Source organism: Puma concolor, chromosome B3 (assembly GCF_028749965.1).
Source record: "Puma concolor isolate L17-30 chromosome B3, mPumCon1.1.hap2, whole genome shotgun sequence".
In the NCBI taxonomy this organism is placed as follows: Eukaryota; Metazoa; Chordata; class Mammalia; order Carnivora; family Felidae; genus Puma; species Puma concolor.
In genome coordinates this window covers 30,421,502-30,436,746 of record NC_141672.1, presented here as the reverse complement: position 1 = coordinate 30,436,746, position 15,245 = coordinate 30,421,502, and the positions used below count along the sequence as shown (strand labels likewise).

Here is a 15,245-nt window from a genome sequence, read left to right as displayed (position 1 = left end):
AGCCATCACCTGCCTGCATCAAACCAAGGGGGCCGGATTGCCACGGGATGATAGATGTCTTGGGCTGGAAGAAGCTGGCACAAGGCAGAATAGAATGATGTTCTCATCAACAGCCTACTTCGGGCTACCCAAGGCTGCAATCAGAAGCAGGAAAGGCAAGAGGAACAAATTGCTAGGCTCTCCGCCAGAGCAGGAGCCCCCCATGGCCTATGGCTTGAAGGAGTGCTGGCTGCCCAGTTCCGGGGGCCGCTGGGAGGCCGCTGTGATCCCTTAGCGATCACATCTGGAGTGAGGGAGCTTCAGCCCTCAGAGCTTTCCAGTGACCCTCCTTGAGCATATCTGTGGAAAACTGAATTCCAGGGAACCAATCAGGATTCAGAGGGGTCAAAATAAGACTTCTCCAAAATAACTGTCAACCAGGCTCCAAATGTGATTTTCAGAGCCCATCACAGACCCTCTGCTCCTTTTCTTCCTCATGCCTCCACCTTTGTCTCTCTCTCTCTAAAGACCGTGCCCGTTCTCTTAGATTCCGTGTCCACTGTCCTGAGCTGACTCCTAAGTCCAACCGTCCAACGCAGATACCTGGGGCCCCTCCCTCTTCACTGTCCCTCTGCTCCTGTGTTCTGACCCAGGAACAGGTGTCCTGTCATACCCCAAACACGTGTCCAAAAGCACATTCCTCATCTCCTGCCAGAAGCCTGCTCCCTCCCCAGAGTCGCCATTCTTCTGGGTTGGGAGGGTGTGTGGGGAGACGGCAGTGAGAGAACACTGCTCTTCTCTCCCTAGCAAGGTGTCCTTGGCCTTCCCCTTTCCTTCATCCCATCTGGCACTGGGTTCTTGCATTTCTCAGGGTGTCACCCTCTTTCCATCCCTGATGCCGTCCACCAGTCCCCTTTGACAGTAAAAACAGGACCTTGGCCCATCATTGCTATTTGCGCACATAAACAGAGATAAGCAGAGATAACAAGAAGCCCTAGCCTGTGGCAGGATTTCTGGCCCCTCCTTCCCCCCATCGGCCCCTCCTGTTCTCTGTGGGCACCTGGATTTCCTGCTGTCTCACCCAGCTGCCCACACTGCCACCACCACCCACAAATACACATTAAGACGCATCTACACCGATATGCTAACTTCCTCCTGTTTGCACTTAAATATATTTAACTCTAACTGCACCGCAGAAAGCCGGTTCCCATTTACATAGCATTTTATAACTAGCAAGCAGGGGGCAATATTTGGCAAGGTGGAGGAACCTTTTCATTTTCCTCAGAGTTACACTCTTCCTAAAGCTGCCCTTCAAAGAAAGCCAGGGTTAGGGTTTACTGCGGACTGAACTGTTTCCCCTGAAATCCATGTGTTGAAGCCCTAACACCCACCCCCCCTCCACACACACACACACACACACACACACACACAATGTTCTAGTATCTGGATACAGGGCCTTGGGGAGGTAATTAGGTCGTGAGGACAGCGTCCTCATGATAGGATTAGTGCCCCTATATAAGAAGGGACAGGAGAAAGACCTCTCTCTTCCTCTTTCTCTCTCTGCCATGTGAGCACACAGCAAGAATACACCCTTATCGGGGCTCCTGGGTGGCGCAGTCGGTTAAGCGTCCGACTTCAGCCAGGTCACGATCTCGCGGTCCGGGAGTTCGAGCCCCGCGTCGGGCTCTGGGCTGATGGCTCAGAGCCTGGAGCCTGTTTCCGATTCTGTGTCTCCCTCTCTCTCTGCCCCTCCCCCGTTCATGCTCTGTCTCTCTCTGTCCCAAAAAATAAATAAACGTTGAAAAAAAAAATTTAAAAAAAAAAAAAAAAAAAAAAGAATACACCCTTATCTCAGACTTCCCAGCCTCCAGAACTGTGGAAAATAAGTATCTGTTGTTTAAGCCACTCAGTCTATGGCATCCTGCTCTAGCAGCCCAAGCTAAGGCAGTGTTTCTGATATTTAAAAGAGGAAAGGCCTGGAACCCCTGGGGGGCTCAGTCAGTTAAGCGTCCGACTTCGGCTCAGGTCATTGATCCCGCGGTTCATGAGTTTGAGCCCCAGGTCAGGTTCTGTGCAGACAGCTCAGAACCTGGAGCTTGCTTCAGATTCTGTGTCTCCCTCTCTCTCTGCCCCTCCCCCACTTGCTCTCTGTCTCTGTCTCTCAAAAATGAATAAACGTTAAAAAAAAAAAAAACAACTAATAAAATAAAATAGGAAAGGCCTGCAGAGAATGGTGAGAGCAAGATTCCAGTCCTCTTCTTCCCTCATTCTGCCCTCTCCCAACAAAGATGGCAATAATAATACTATTCATAACGTTAGTTTCAATTCCATTCAATGTTTAATATTTGTCTTCTTTACAAGACTGTAAAGTCTCTGAGGGCAGAGACCATCTGCGGGGCCACTGCACGTAGCCACCTGCCCAGGGGCACCATTCATGTAAACTTCAATGTGAACGGCACCCCCTGGGGCAGTGTAACCCGGTAACCCTGCAAGCCCGCTGTTTTCCTGACTTATCCCCAGTGTCCAGCACAGAGCCCAGCACACAGATGAATTGCTTTCAACAACAACTCTTACACCTATGGTAGATGTTTATATTAGGACAGTCTTCAGAGTTTGTTGCACGTATACGTTGGTGATTTCGATTGCATGGCTGTCTACTCACAACTTCCAAAAAATGTTGAGAGAATGTCTGCAACCACTCCCATTGAGTCATTGTCCCTGGGCTCCTGGGTCATTGCAGCAGCCCCCGACTATAGTCACTGCAGCTCTTCTCCCACCCATCCTGACAAAAAGGAATATCCCTGGAGCTCAGTTTTTTGTCTTTCATTCCTCAGGATGGAAGCCAAGATGGCTCCCACTGGTGCCCAAACTCCTCTGGAGGACGACAGGGCCCTTGGAGAGCCGAGGGATTGGGGTGGAACAGAAAGAACAGAGACTTGGAAACAGGCAGATCTGAATCCAGCTCCATGGCTGACTGGCTACAACCTCAGGCCAAGTCAGTTACCTTCCCCAAGCCTCAGCTCTACTTAACCACAACGCCTACTTCAGGTCTGTGAGAGAACTAAATGACAGAAAACGTCTGACGCACAGAGGGAAATGCCTTTCGTCAATGGTGGTTCCCTTCTCCTCCCCCCAAAGAGCAGCATCTTCTGCCCCTGTGTGACACACCATCTTCTTCAGCTGGCTGATGCCCTCCACACGACATACACACGCCACACTCACTGCTGCAGTGTCTTTGAGGCTGGCAAGTGCCAACCCAAGCCTCTGTCCCAAAACCTCAGGCAACCAGGAGAGCTGAGTAGCCATTGCATGATGACCCCAGCAGTCCAAAGCCTACCCCAAGAACAGAAACAGCGCCTGGCTCATTTGCTGCTCTATCCCCAAGCCCAACACAGAGCTTGCCATGTTGGGTTGAATGATGAATGAATGAATGAATGAATGAATCCTCATCTGACCTTCCTGTATATATGAATCAGACAGCCCTACCCCTGGACCCCAACAAAATACTTTACTCAGGTCTTTCCTCCCACCTATAATTCTTGTCTCTTGTCCCTAGCCTGGCTAATCTTAATCTGTTCAAGGGCTGGCTGAAGGCCTGCCTCTTCCAGGAAGCCTCCCCAGTGACCCCTGCCAACAGTGTTTGCTCTCTGCCTTCTCAGGGCTCCCTGAGTCTCAGCCATGTTTGACCAGTCCGTACCATTCCCCTTATGTCTCTCCACCCAACTAGATCATAAGACTCTTGAAGACAGGAACTAAGAGTTATATATTTCCATGCTACCCAACCAAGCACAGTGCTGGGACTGCAGAAGCGTGTGATAAGCCTTGACTGAAATGTCAGGCCATCCTTGGGAATGCAAGCTGGTGCAGCCTCCCTACGACCCAGCAATTGCACTACTAGGCATTTATCCAAGGGATACAGGTGTGCTGTTTTGAAGGGACACATGCACCCCCATGTTTATAGCAGCACTATCAACAATAGCCAAAGTATGGAAAGTATGCAAAGTATGCAAAGTATGGAAAAATATATATATTCCACACACATAATGGAATATTACTTGGCAATCAAAAAGAATGAAATCTTGCCATTTGCAACTACGTGGATGGAACTGGAGGGTATTATGCTAAGTGAAATTAGTCAGACAAAGACAAAAATCATATGACTTCACTCATATGAGGACTTTAAGTGCCAAAACAGATGAACATAAGGGAAGGGAAACAAAAATAATATAAAAACAGGGAGGGGGACAAAACAGAGGAGACTCATAAATATGGAGAACAAACTGAGGGTTACTAGAGGGGTTGTGGGAGGGGGGATGGGCTAAATGGGTCAGGGGCACTAAGGAATCTACTCCTGAAATCATTGTTGCACTATATGCTAACTAATTTGGATGTACATTTTAAAAAAATAAAAAATAAGATAAAAAAAAAAAAAGAAATGTTAGGCCATCCTAATGGAAGCTTCACAGCTGAGAGATACTTGGGACATTCTTTCTCCATATGCAGATGAGGTGAGCCTGAAGTTATCTGGCTTCTCCAGAGCCCAGGCTTAGGCAACTGAAAACAGATATCCTACAGGTTCAAATCTTACTGAATTTTCCCAGTCATCCCATAAAAAGAAAAAATCACCTCAGCTCTCAAGATTTTCATTTCTCCATCTATGATATTCACGCCTCTCTGCAAGACAACTCATCTCCCCCTTCTCTGAACTTCACAAGCTCCCTGAACACTGGGCTGTCAACAGACCACCCCAAGAGGATGAACTCTTCCTCGACTGGTGCAGGAAATGAGCCTTTGGTGCTTATCAAGAATGCCATCACCTCACTCTCCAGAAGAATCTTCTAGGGAGTGGCTTTCAAACTTTGGTTTGTGTCAGAACTAGTGGGGGTGGGGGAGGCTGTGAAATCCTGATTCTGGAGGTCTGGCATGTGATCCAGACATCCGTATTTTTGACAGACACCCCCCCCCCTTTCCGGTGATTCTGAGAAATATGAAACTCACTGGCCTAATGATGGCTCACCAACCTCCAAAGCAAGGGAGCCTTGCTTTGGACAAGAGAGCCTTGTGATGTTCTTTGGCCATGTTCTAATGGCAGAGCAGGAGAGCCCAGTTAACTGACTTTAACTCAGCTGGGTTTGCTCCTGAAATTTTTTCTCTGGCAGCTGGCGTGGATCAACCTAGCAGCACTGCCCTGTTGCACGCTAGTCCCACAGAAGCCCTCATCGCTAACAAAACAACCGCGAGGCCTGCTTTAAGGCAAATGTATGGAGAAGATCCTGACATTCTCTGAGTGGTCACTCTAGCAATAACTCTGACCTTCAACACACCGCCGGAAAGGCACCTTGGGGGCCAGGGTATTGCTTCACGAAAGCCAAGTCAGATGAAGAATTTGAACCCTGAAACTCCTCTCATGACTTAAATGCCATGCAGTCTGATGTTCAGGCCTGCTAGACCCAATAAATCCCTTTTCCGGCATCTACTCCGGTGAAGACTTTTCAGGGACTTATTATGCAAAGCTGCCTAAGCAAGACGGAATTTATATTGAACCTGGCCATGATTTCCGAGCTGCCACTGGGTGTTCTGATGACATACACAACTCAGGGTCGAAGTCAAGGGGCCGCCAAGGACAAGAGACTGGAGACAGGAGGGAAAAAGGATGATTCCTTCCAGTAAATAATGGGGGTGTGGGGGGCGGGGGGGGGGGGTTGGTCAGGAAAGGGGGATGCTCCGGGGAGGAAGAAGACTGTAGCTTTTCTTGTATCCAAGGTTTGCCTTTCAAATGGCAGCCAGACATGACAAAATAAATCTCTCCTCTGGAGGCTAAAGTATGTGTAGAATGCAACCAACTTTCAAAAGTGGGGGAAAAAAAAAAAGAGAGAGACTGCTTTATCTTAGGGTGAAGCACACCTAGAAAGAAAACACACACACATCACAGAAACTTCATTGATTGAGAACGGATTTTTAGTTTCCCTGGTTCATAGACTGAGTCCTCTCTGAAACCCCAGCTATGAGCTGGGCACCAATATGTTGTCCCCTGGGTGTGCCTGCTGGTAGAAGCAGACCATTGATTAGAGACGATTCTTGGACAAACACATCCTCAGCCCCATCTTTGCTGCTGGAATACAAGGGCCTCAAGATTGCCCTCCCTGATAAAAAGAATATTGGCCTGGCATTTAAAACACAGCCACAAAGAACACGTCCTCTGTAGTCAATTCTCAACGCAGCAGTCCAAGTGATCTTTTTAAAATGGAAATCAGATCCTGACATTCTCCTCCTTAAATCCCCCCAATGGCTTTCACCACACTCGAAATAAAATCCAAACTCCTTCCCGTAGCTATAGGCCCCCAGACTGTCTGGCTATGCCCACCTTTCCTACTTCCCCTGTCTCCTGCCCCCCTTACCTACTCAACTTCATCCTCACTACACTTCTCTATGTCCCTCTAATATGCCAGAATCATCTCACCTCAGGACCTTTGCATATGCTATTCCCTCTTTCTGGTATACAGTTCCCCCAGGTCTTCTCATGGCTGGCTTCTCCTCAGAAGAGTCTTCTTTGACCCACCCTAAGGCAGCCCACCTTACTCCACTCCTGCCCCAGTCCTTGCTATGTCTCATTCTATTTTGGTTTATTTTTGGGGTTTTTTTTCCATCATACCACTATCAAACTTTTTCTGTTTTTTCTTTGCCTGCTGATTGTCTCTACATTATGAATTCCATGAGAGCAGGGTCGTTATTTCTCTTGTCTACCACTCTCTGAACCTAACACAGGATCTGGCACATAGGGAATTGCTCGACATATAACACCAAAGTAAGTGAAAGATCCAGGCTACCTGCAACAGACAACTTGAATGGTATGGAAGACAGGCCTTCCAGAGGACAAGAAGGTCAGTCCTAGGGGGAGGCCCCCAGCACAGGGAATGAGAGTGACACCACCCACGACCTTCTCACTTCTGATCCTCCTTGCCCAACACAGTCATCAGTGGCTTAGGGGCCCATTCTGCTGTCCGTGCTTGAATCCTGCTCATGACCCAACAATGCCACCTGCACACTATCAAACCTGGAGAGAAGTGTGGCCAAGAGGCTAAATGATGCCCTTCATGACATCAGTCCTTCTTTTCCATGCCCAAAAAGAACATTCCAGGCCTCATGCCGGCACTGTAAACTAGCAGTGCCAGAAGATGGTCCCCAAAGTACCTACTCCAGTTTCCTGAAAGGACATGTCTCTAAATTAACCTCCTCTGCATGTTCTTTCCCAGAGAACTGATCCATGTCTCTTTCCAGAGCCCCGAGCCTATGGGTAGTGGCAGGGACGGGAGCAGGATGGGGGGTGGGGAAGCATTGCTTGACGGGAAATCAATGGGAACTTGAAGGTCATCCGGAGGGCGCTGTCTCCCCATCATGCACCTGCTGGGATGGGATTTGTGGTCCTGACCTCGCTTGGGGGCCTCTGCCCTCCTGTCAGAGTTGGTTAAAATCAGCCGGCAGAAGCAAACGCCCTGCAGACCAAATGATCTCCAGGCCGCCCTTCTAAGGGACATCAAGCCAAACAAAGAAGCACTGAGTCTCATTTAACCTGCCACAAGGTTGAGAGTCACCCCAATTTCTCCTGGTGGCCCTCTGAGAAAACTGCCTCAGGCCTGCTGGTTTTTGAGCCACACGCTTGTAAACCTTTTAACAAGGACAGAACAAAGCCAGGTTGACCAAGAGGCTGGTCATATTGCCAAATTTAAGTCCTCTGGTAGGGAAGACTGAAATATTCTGGGAAACTAACAAAGCCAAAACCAAAAGGCAAGTCACCCTAGAAATACCTAAAGCTGCCCTCATAACCTCCACATCCTGGGATAAGAACAAAAGATACCAGAACCTCCGTGCTGCTGAAGGGAAGTCTATTTTTCTTCCCAGCCCAACAATATAAGGGGATGTGACTGTATTTAAAATCTGACCCTCCTTTCCTCGTGTGGAGCTATTTCCAAGTTCCCTCCCTCCCTCCCCGCACCTTCCCCCCTTCCCTGTCTTCTTCCCCCAATCCTTCCACCTCACCGAGAGTCACTTGACATACAGATCAGCCCACATCTCCAATCCAAAAGTTGAAGAAGAGTCGAATATCAAAATGAGGAAGAAACATCCTCGACATATTTATAGAAGGGTGACAAGATGGTGATAACAAAAATAACAGTGGCCTGGCTGCCATTTATTGAGCATTTACTATGTGTGCCAGGTACTGTTCTAAGCACCTGACAGATGATCTCGTTTCGTCCCCACACAACCCCCTCTGATTATTCCCCCTGATTTCACAGATTAGGGAACTGAGGCACAGAGAGTTTTCAGTGATTTGCCTAGGGTGTTCGGGGCTGCTGTGAAGACATACGCCCAGGCAATTTCAGTCCAGAACCCTGTTCTTGGCCACGACCCCAGCAGCCTCTCATGGCAACTGCTGCCCCTTCACCAAGATTGAGCCTCCACAACTGGAATAGCCTAAACAACACTTACTTTTTTGGAGGCACCAGGTTTCTCTAAGAGCATCACCAAATTTGCTAGGCAGCCTTAGCCATTTTTCTTTTTTTGTGCCTCGGTTTCCCAAACTGCCAAACAGTTCCAGAAGCACTGTTAGGCACAGAGCCTGTCACAGAGCCACCTCTTGGTAACTTAAGAAGTAGGTTGGTTATGGAGCTGCCTGAAAAGATACCATCAGAGAAATACAAAACGTTATTTTGTGGCTTAGAAACCAAATCCATCCCGAAGGTGAACAAGGGGTAATGGGCTTTGAGAGGCCCTGTGGCTCCCTGAACATTGACTGAAGGGACAAAAAGGAAAATGCCAGATTACCATAAGAATCCCGGAGTGCTCAAGATTGTCTAATGTGATGCGTTTGTTGTACTGCAAGGAAAACCAATAACCAGAGAGGTGAAGTAATTTCCTCCAGTCACACCGGGGCAGGGCTGAGATTAGATCCTCACTGTCCAGGCTCCGAGTTCCAGGAATTCTCCACTATTTACAGCAGGGGCTTGCAAATGACAGCCCCTGGGCCAAATGTAGCCCCCACAAATTCCCATAAATAAAGTTTCATTGGAAGACAGCCATGCGCATTCATTCACATGTGGTCTGGGCTGCTTTCGCACCGCAGTGGTAGCACTGAGGAGTTCCAACAGTGACTGCGTGGCCTGCGAAGCCTTCTGGACCTTTACAGAAAAAAAAGTTTGCCAACTCCTGGTTTACAACCTAAGTCTCAAATGATGAAAAGACTCCGCCCTTGGAAGGAAAGAAAATAGAACGGGAGGCCGAGAGTCCCACAGCTCAAGTGGAGCATTTCCCAATTATCCCAGCTTGGTACAACTTAATAAAAACCCATAAATACAGTTAACAATAAGGAAAACAAGCACTAGCTCACCCTACCTATTTAATAATTATTGTTAACTACAGCATGCAAAACTCATCACTGGAAATTACTTCTTTTTCTAGCCTCTCTCGAAAGCCCTTTTTTATTAGAAAACGCTGTTGGCCAATGGGCGAAACGTGCTTCCTACAGTTGCAGAGGCCTCATTGCCTCCTGTTGAGTGAAAATGGGGACATTGAGAGCACTGTCCCCTCCCTGGGGTGCTCCCTGTCAAACAGGATGGTGCCTAAACCCTCCTTGGCCTCTCATTCCAAGTATCATTATCAGGAACCACGAGGCACAGGAGAGGGTCTTGTTCAGACTTTTGCCCCTGGTGCCCCCCTGCCTCCCTCATCCTCTCTCTCCTCTCCAGAATGTACCCAGAGGCAGCATAAGGCTCACAGATGCATCCCAGCCCTTGCTGTTTGGGTAAGGACATGCTACCGTGTCCTGGAGTGGAGAGATGGGGCTTGGCCCCTGAGAGACCCATGTGGGAATCAAGGATAGACCTCAGTGCCAGGTCGAAGTCGGAACTTGGTCACTGTGGATCTTCAGCAAGTCTCTCCACCCCTCTGGGCCCCAGGCTCCACCTGTCAAATGTCTCTAGAGAATTATCTTCACATGTTCCAAATGATGGAAATATGCACAGAGTCATATTAATGGGTGAGGCAAGGCAGCCACACGGCACACAAGGATCCAATATCACTAGGATTAAACCATCATCAGAATTATGGAAGTTAGAGAAGCTTATATTTATCAGCATTATCTCAGGCAGAGAACTTTGATAAATAGCACCCGTTTTGCATGGAACAGTCTCAGTTCACATCAAGGTGCAGGCATCATTATTAATAACTCCTGCTTTGCCTCTCAAAAATGCCCTTGCTTGGCTGATAAATGATAAGGTCACTCTACTGATAAGCTGTTGGGGGTCAGAGAGAGGTAAGAGTCCCGCCACCCCAAACATGGTCAGCAAAAGCAGTAAATGGGCTTCTAAGAAGCCACATCCAGTTGGGTCAAGAGTTAGGGCACAGGTCTGGGGCCAGAACTGAGTAACTCAGGTCAACACAGGAGAGACCTGCCCTCCTTCTCTAGTTGCACCCCATCAGGCCTTCTGCCTCTTTTTATTGTTGTTAAACAAATACTTAGAGAATGTCAGCCGAAGTGCGAGCTCCCTGGGAGGCCCACAGGCTTGGGGCAAAGAGGGGGCTTTGGAAAGGGCGATGAGCGGGAGAGGTGCCAACAGGTGCCTACCACCTGCCTGCTGTGCTGAGCACTTGACCTTCCTCCTCTTCATCTCTGGGACCAGGTACGGGCCTGGCCCTTCACGGAGCCTGACGCTGACCCAACAGCACTCAGTAAGCGCTCATTCTGAGGACCTGGACCCAGGAGAAGCTGGGGGCTTCCTTCCGTTCTTTGAAACTCTTCCCCACAGGGGCTGCACCTCTGTGCCTCTCCCACCAATCCTGCTGAACTGTAAGGGTGCAGGGGGGCGTGCTATGCTCTGGGACCTCCATCATTTAGAGAGCCAAGAAGTGAGTGAAAAGAAGGGTCCAGAAGAACCAACTTGAGCTGTAGGCCAAGGCCTGCAGGGGAGGAAGGCCGGACGGGCAGCTGATCAGAGGAAAGGCAACAAAGAAGGAAAAGGAGGGGGAAGGAAGAGGTGGGGGACAGGAGTCAATATCAGTGGAGGGAGGGCAGCCTCCAGCACATGCCCCACAGCCATCAATATCTCTTCTGAGGACAGGTTATCTGGGGAATTTATGCTCTCTAATAATTACCTTGCAGAGGGTTCCACTTATCTTACCACAAGAATCTGCCAGTTGCCAGACACACAGGGTTCTGGTTAATTCCATCCACCCTGCCATCCACCTCGTCCTCCCAGCTCCCCAGCTCCTGTGCTCTGACCTCTAACCTCTCCTTTTCTCTCTGGCCTAGAGGAAGCCGAGGGTAGAAGAGTGCCAACCACCTGCAGCAGATTTAAGGGCCCCTAGGAGCTGACAGAGGGACTTGGGGGGCTCTCCCTAACTGACAGATATGAGAGGTAAGGGGGCCCGGCCTGGGATGTGTACATGGCTATAAAAGGCTACGTGGGAAGGGCAGAAGCACCGATATGATCGCTTTCGTCTTCACCTGATGCTATCAGATCTAGTTAGCATTAATTTCATTTTCTTGTCTCCACAGCCCTCCTCAGAGCCTTCCCTTCCCTCCTCCAGCCCTTGAGGAGGGCCAATAACGGTCGGGCTGCTTACTCAATAACCATCATATGCCGCCCTCGGTGGTCGGGATCTCTTTGAACACATGTCTCCGACCCAACCGTGAGCTCCTTGCAGACAGAGCCCTTGGCTCCCGGTTCTGGCACCGGGGCTACCCCTGAGCCTCAGCAATGACAGTACGACCAGCTAGCCTCTGCTGTGGGCCAGGCTCCCTTTTAAGTGCCTTAGAAAGAATAATGCACTTCATCTTTGCAGCAACCCCATGAGAGAGACGCTGTTACTGTTCCCCCCTGACAGAGAGGAGGACACTCAGCTCCAGTTGGAGGCCCAGGGCCACGTGGGGAGCAGTCAAGTCAGGAGTTGAACCAGGCGTTCTCATCTCAGAGCCTGGACTCTTCAACACTACATTCGGCACCACCTTGGCAGTAAATGTCTGCTGATCCACTGGAACATCTTATACCACACCTACCCACTTACTTATGCCACACTGTTCTAAAAGAAGAATTTTTTTTAATGTCTATTTACTTTTGAGAGAGAGGGAAAGAGACAGAGCATGAGCAGGGGAGGGGCAGAGAGAGGGAGACACAGAATCCGAAGTAGGTTCCAGGCTGTGAGGTAACAGCACAGAGCCCGTCGCGGGGCTCGAACCCACGAACCGCAAGATCGTGACCTGAGCCGAAGTCAGACGCTTAACCGACTGAGCCACCCAGCTGCCCCTAAAAGAATAATTTTTGTTAAAGTAATAATAATACCAGCCAACAACTCGGGGCCCCTGAGCATGCATAGCTAGGTGCCAGTCACGGGCTAAGAACTTTCCGCTTAGTCCTCATGTCCACGTAGGGGCAGCTGCTATTACCCCAAGCCACCTCTCTGCCCCAGAAACACCAGCCTCAGGGCCTTGGCACCCGCAGGGCCCTGTCCAGGAACATTCCCCTCATCTCTACAGAGCACTGCTTCTTCTCTGTGAGCTCTGCACTCCCCTGCCTCCTTGAGGTCTTCCCCAAACTCCTTCTGTACAGTATTTGCTCTTTCTTTACCTACCCCCCCAACCCCCTGGCTTCTGGTCTTTTTAGCACTTTGCCAACCCCAAAACTCATTTTATTAATCTTTACTTACTACCTGTCTCTCCACACTAGATACAGAAGCTCCCTGGGAGACAGACTGGTCTAGTTTGTTCACCTCTGCATTCCCAGTGACTAGGGGTACCTGACATACAGTCGTCGGATACATAATATCCCCACTGGGCCTTACACAATACTCGTGGCCTGCTCAGCTGGACCTCTGTCAAAGCCCTCTATCTGCCCTATCTCCACTTACCCAGTTCCAGTGTCCCAGGCATCCTGCAGCGTATTTTAGTATTTCGTGGCACCCCACTACAAGGTAGAAAATAGTATCTTTATCATTCCCACGTCACAGATGAGGAAACAGGCCTAGAGAGGTGAAACAAATGAGGAAACAGGCCTAGAGAGGTGAAACAGCCGGCCCAAGACCACACAGAAGTGCGGTAAAATCAGTCCCCATTCTGTCTGCCTCCTCAAGGCCGTGATATTAATCATTCTGCCACAGAGCCTCTGGCTGGGTCCCCTGGGTAACTCAACTCTCTTCACCCATGTACCCCTAAATATCCCCCGCCTTCCTTCTCCCCTAGCCCTTGCTTCTCTGTGCCAATTCTCTTTCCGCTGGCCCTTCCAGGCTCTCTCTCTGCACCACTCTTCTCCCAGCTCTGTGCCCCCAGGAGCATGTCCCACAGGGTCAGCCGCTTGCCATCTTCCCTCTGCTTCTGCAGCCTGGGCCAACGGTGAATGCCAGCAGCAGGTCAGAGGGAGGGAAGAGAACAAGATGGGGCATTTACTCCCCCAGCCGCTTCCCTCGCCGGGTCTACTGAAGGTCACAGCTCCTGTCAGGAAGCCCTCTCCATACGGCTCCCCTCTCCCCTTGACCTAGCCCCCAGGGTACTGCGCTATCTTACCTCGTACATTCCCCTGCCCACACTTTTATAAATAGCCACCTTATTACACACACCTCAGTTTACTCTGTTGGAATCTTCCACTTTCTGCCGGAACTCTGGCTCTCCAGCACACAAATGCCACCTGGCCTCTCTGCCTCCTCCAGCCCCCCCACCACTGTCATTGCCCCCTGCCCCCTGCCCCCTGCAGCTGCCTCGGTCAGGCCCTTCTCCACTGCCTGCACTGTTGTCTCCCTCCAAGACCTATAAATAAATGTTGATTTGCTGGCTTGAAGGTCTGCCCTGGCAGCCTGCACTCTTTCCCTGGGCTCCACTAGCCCCTTTGCTAACCGGGGAAAGAGGGGAGCACCAGGGAAGCCCTACAAGTACACAAGAAGCTGTCCACCCGTGACTAGAATGACAGCAGAGGTCATCAGGTCCAAGGCGGGGGCCCCCTTTGCTAGGATCAGGCTTGTCCTGTGCAGGGGGGTTGGGAGGACTTCACAGGCTGTGTGCTGTTAGCGCAAACAAAACCGACCCCACGGCTTCGATAATCGTCGTACAATTTGTCAAGCAACTGCCCTGTGGCGGGTACCGTACTCGCGGTTTACATTAACAGATGAGGAAACTAAGGCTCAGAGAGGACAGGGAGTTTAACCAACGCCCCAGAGCTGCTCGGCGGCAGAGCTGGGATTAGAGCACAGCTCGGCCCAAATCCACAGACTTCTTCTCCCACCGGTCCACACTGCCCGACGGCCAATCCCTTCCTTCTGCAGGAGGGCCACGTGCTCAAACCTAGGCAGGCAGCTCAGAGACACGGGCCAGCCGTGACCGGAAGAGGGTCATGCGGATGGGGTGTGGGGTAGGAAAAAGAGTGTGGAGGGCCCCGTGCCGCCTACAGTCACTCCGTCCCAGGGGCACACAGCGTCACTTGGCCACAGCAGTCACCGCCAGGCCCAGGGGCCTGGAACATGCCCCCACTGCTCCTTCCTGCACAGCCAGCAGGGAGCCATGCGCTTGTCCTTGGGCGCACACCAGCGTGTCAACAAAACACGCCCGCAGGCCCTAGCCCCGGACAGTCACAAGGAAACTCTGAAGGGCAGGGCAGAGGGACCAGGCAGCGACAAAAAGGGAGGAAGGCTTCCTGCTTCGGGACCTGGAGCTGAGCTGCGCTTCCTCGAGTGCTCCCTACAGCCAAAATTTATGCTCCCCTCAACACAATTCAAGGACTAAGGGGTTTTGTTTTGTCTTTTTTTTTGGAAGGCGATTGAAAAAGAAAGAAGAAAAAAAAAAACAAATTTCTCGTGTTAGGAGTATTTTTTTTTTTTTTTTTTTTTAGTGTTAGGAGTATTCTTGAAGGCAAACATCGTCACTCGTGAGGACACACACACACACACACACACACACACACACACACACACACACCAGCTCTGGCACCACCCAGCCCCAAACAGCCTTCACTTCAGTACTGGCCCTCCTGGGCTCCTGGAGAACCCGGCTCTGCACAGCCCCCTGACCTCGGCCCACATGACTGCTGGCCGGCTCGCGCTCCCCAGAGTAACAAAGCACTCCCAGGACCCGGCAGCAGTGACACCTGCTACTGCAGACCATCCCACCCCCACCAAGCTCGGGTGTCGCCGTGGCCCTGTCTGATGTGTCCTGACAGGACAAGGTCCAATTAGCAGAGGCCGCTTCCAGTGCCCCAGCATGAGATGGGGCCCAAATCTCCAGAGCTGTC

General features: G+C 50.5%; 1 protein-coding gene across 6 annotated transcripts in view; it reads right to left on the bottom strand.

Moving 5' to 3' along the window:
• The window catches only part of DPF3 (double PHD fingers 3), a 268,289-nt gene that overhangs the window by 160,345 nt on the left and 92,699 nt on the right, over positions 1–15,245 (bottom strand). The gene's annotated exons all lie outside the window — the stretch shown is intronic.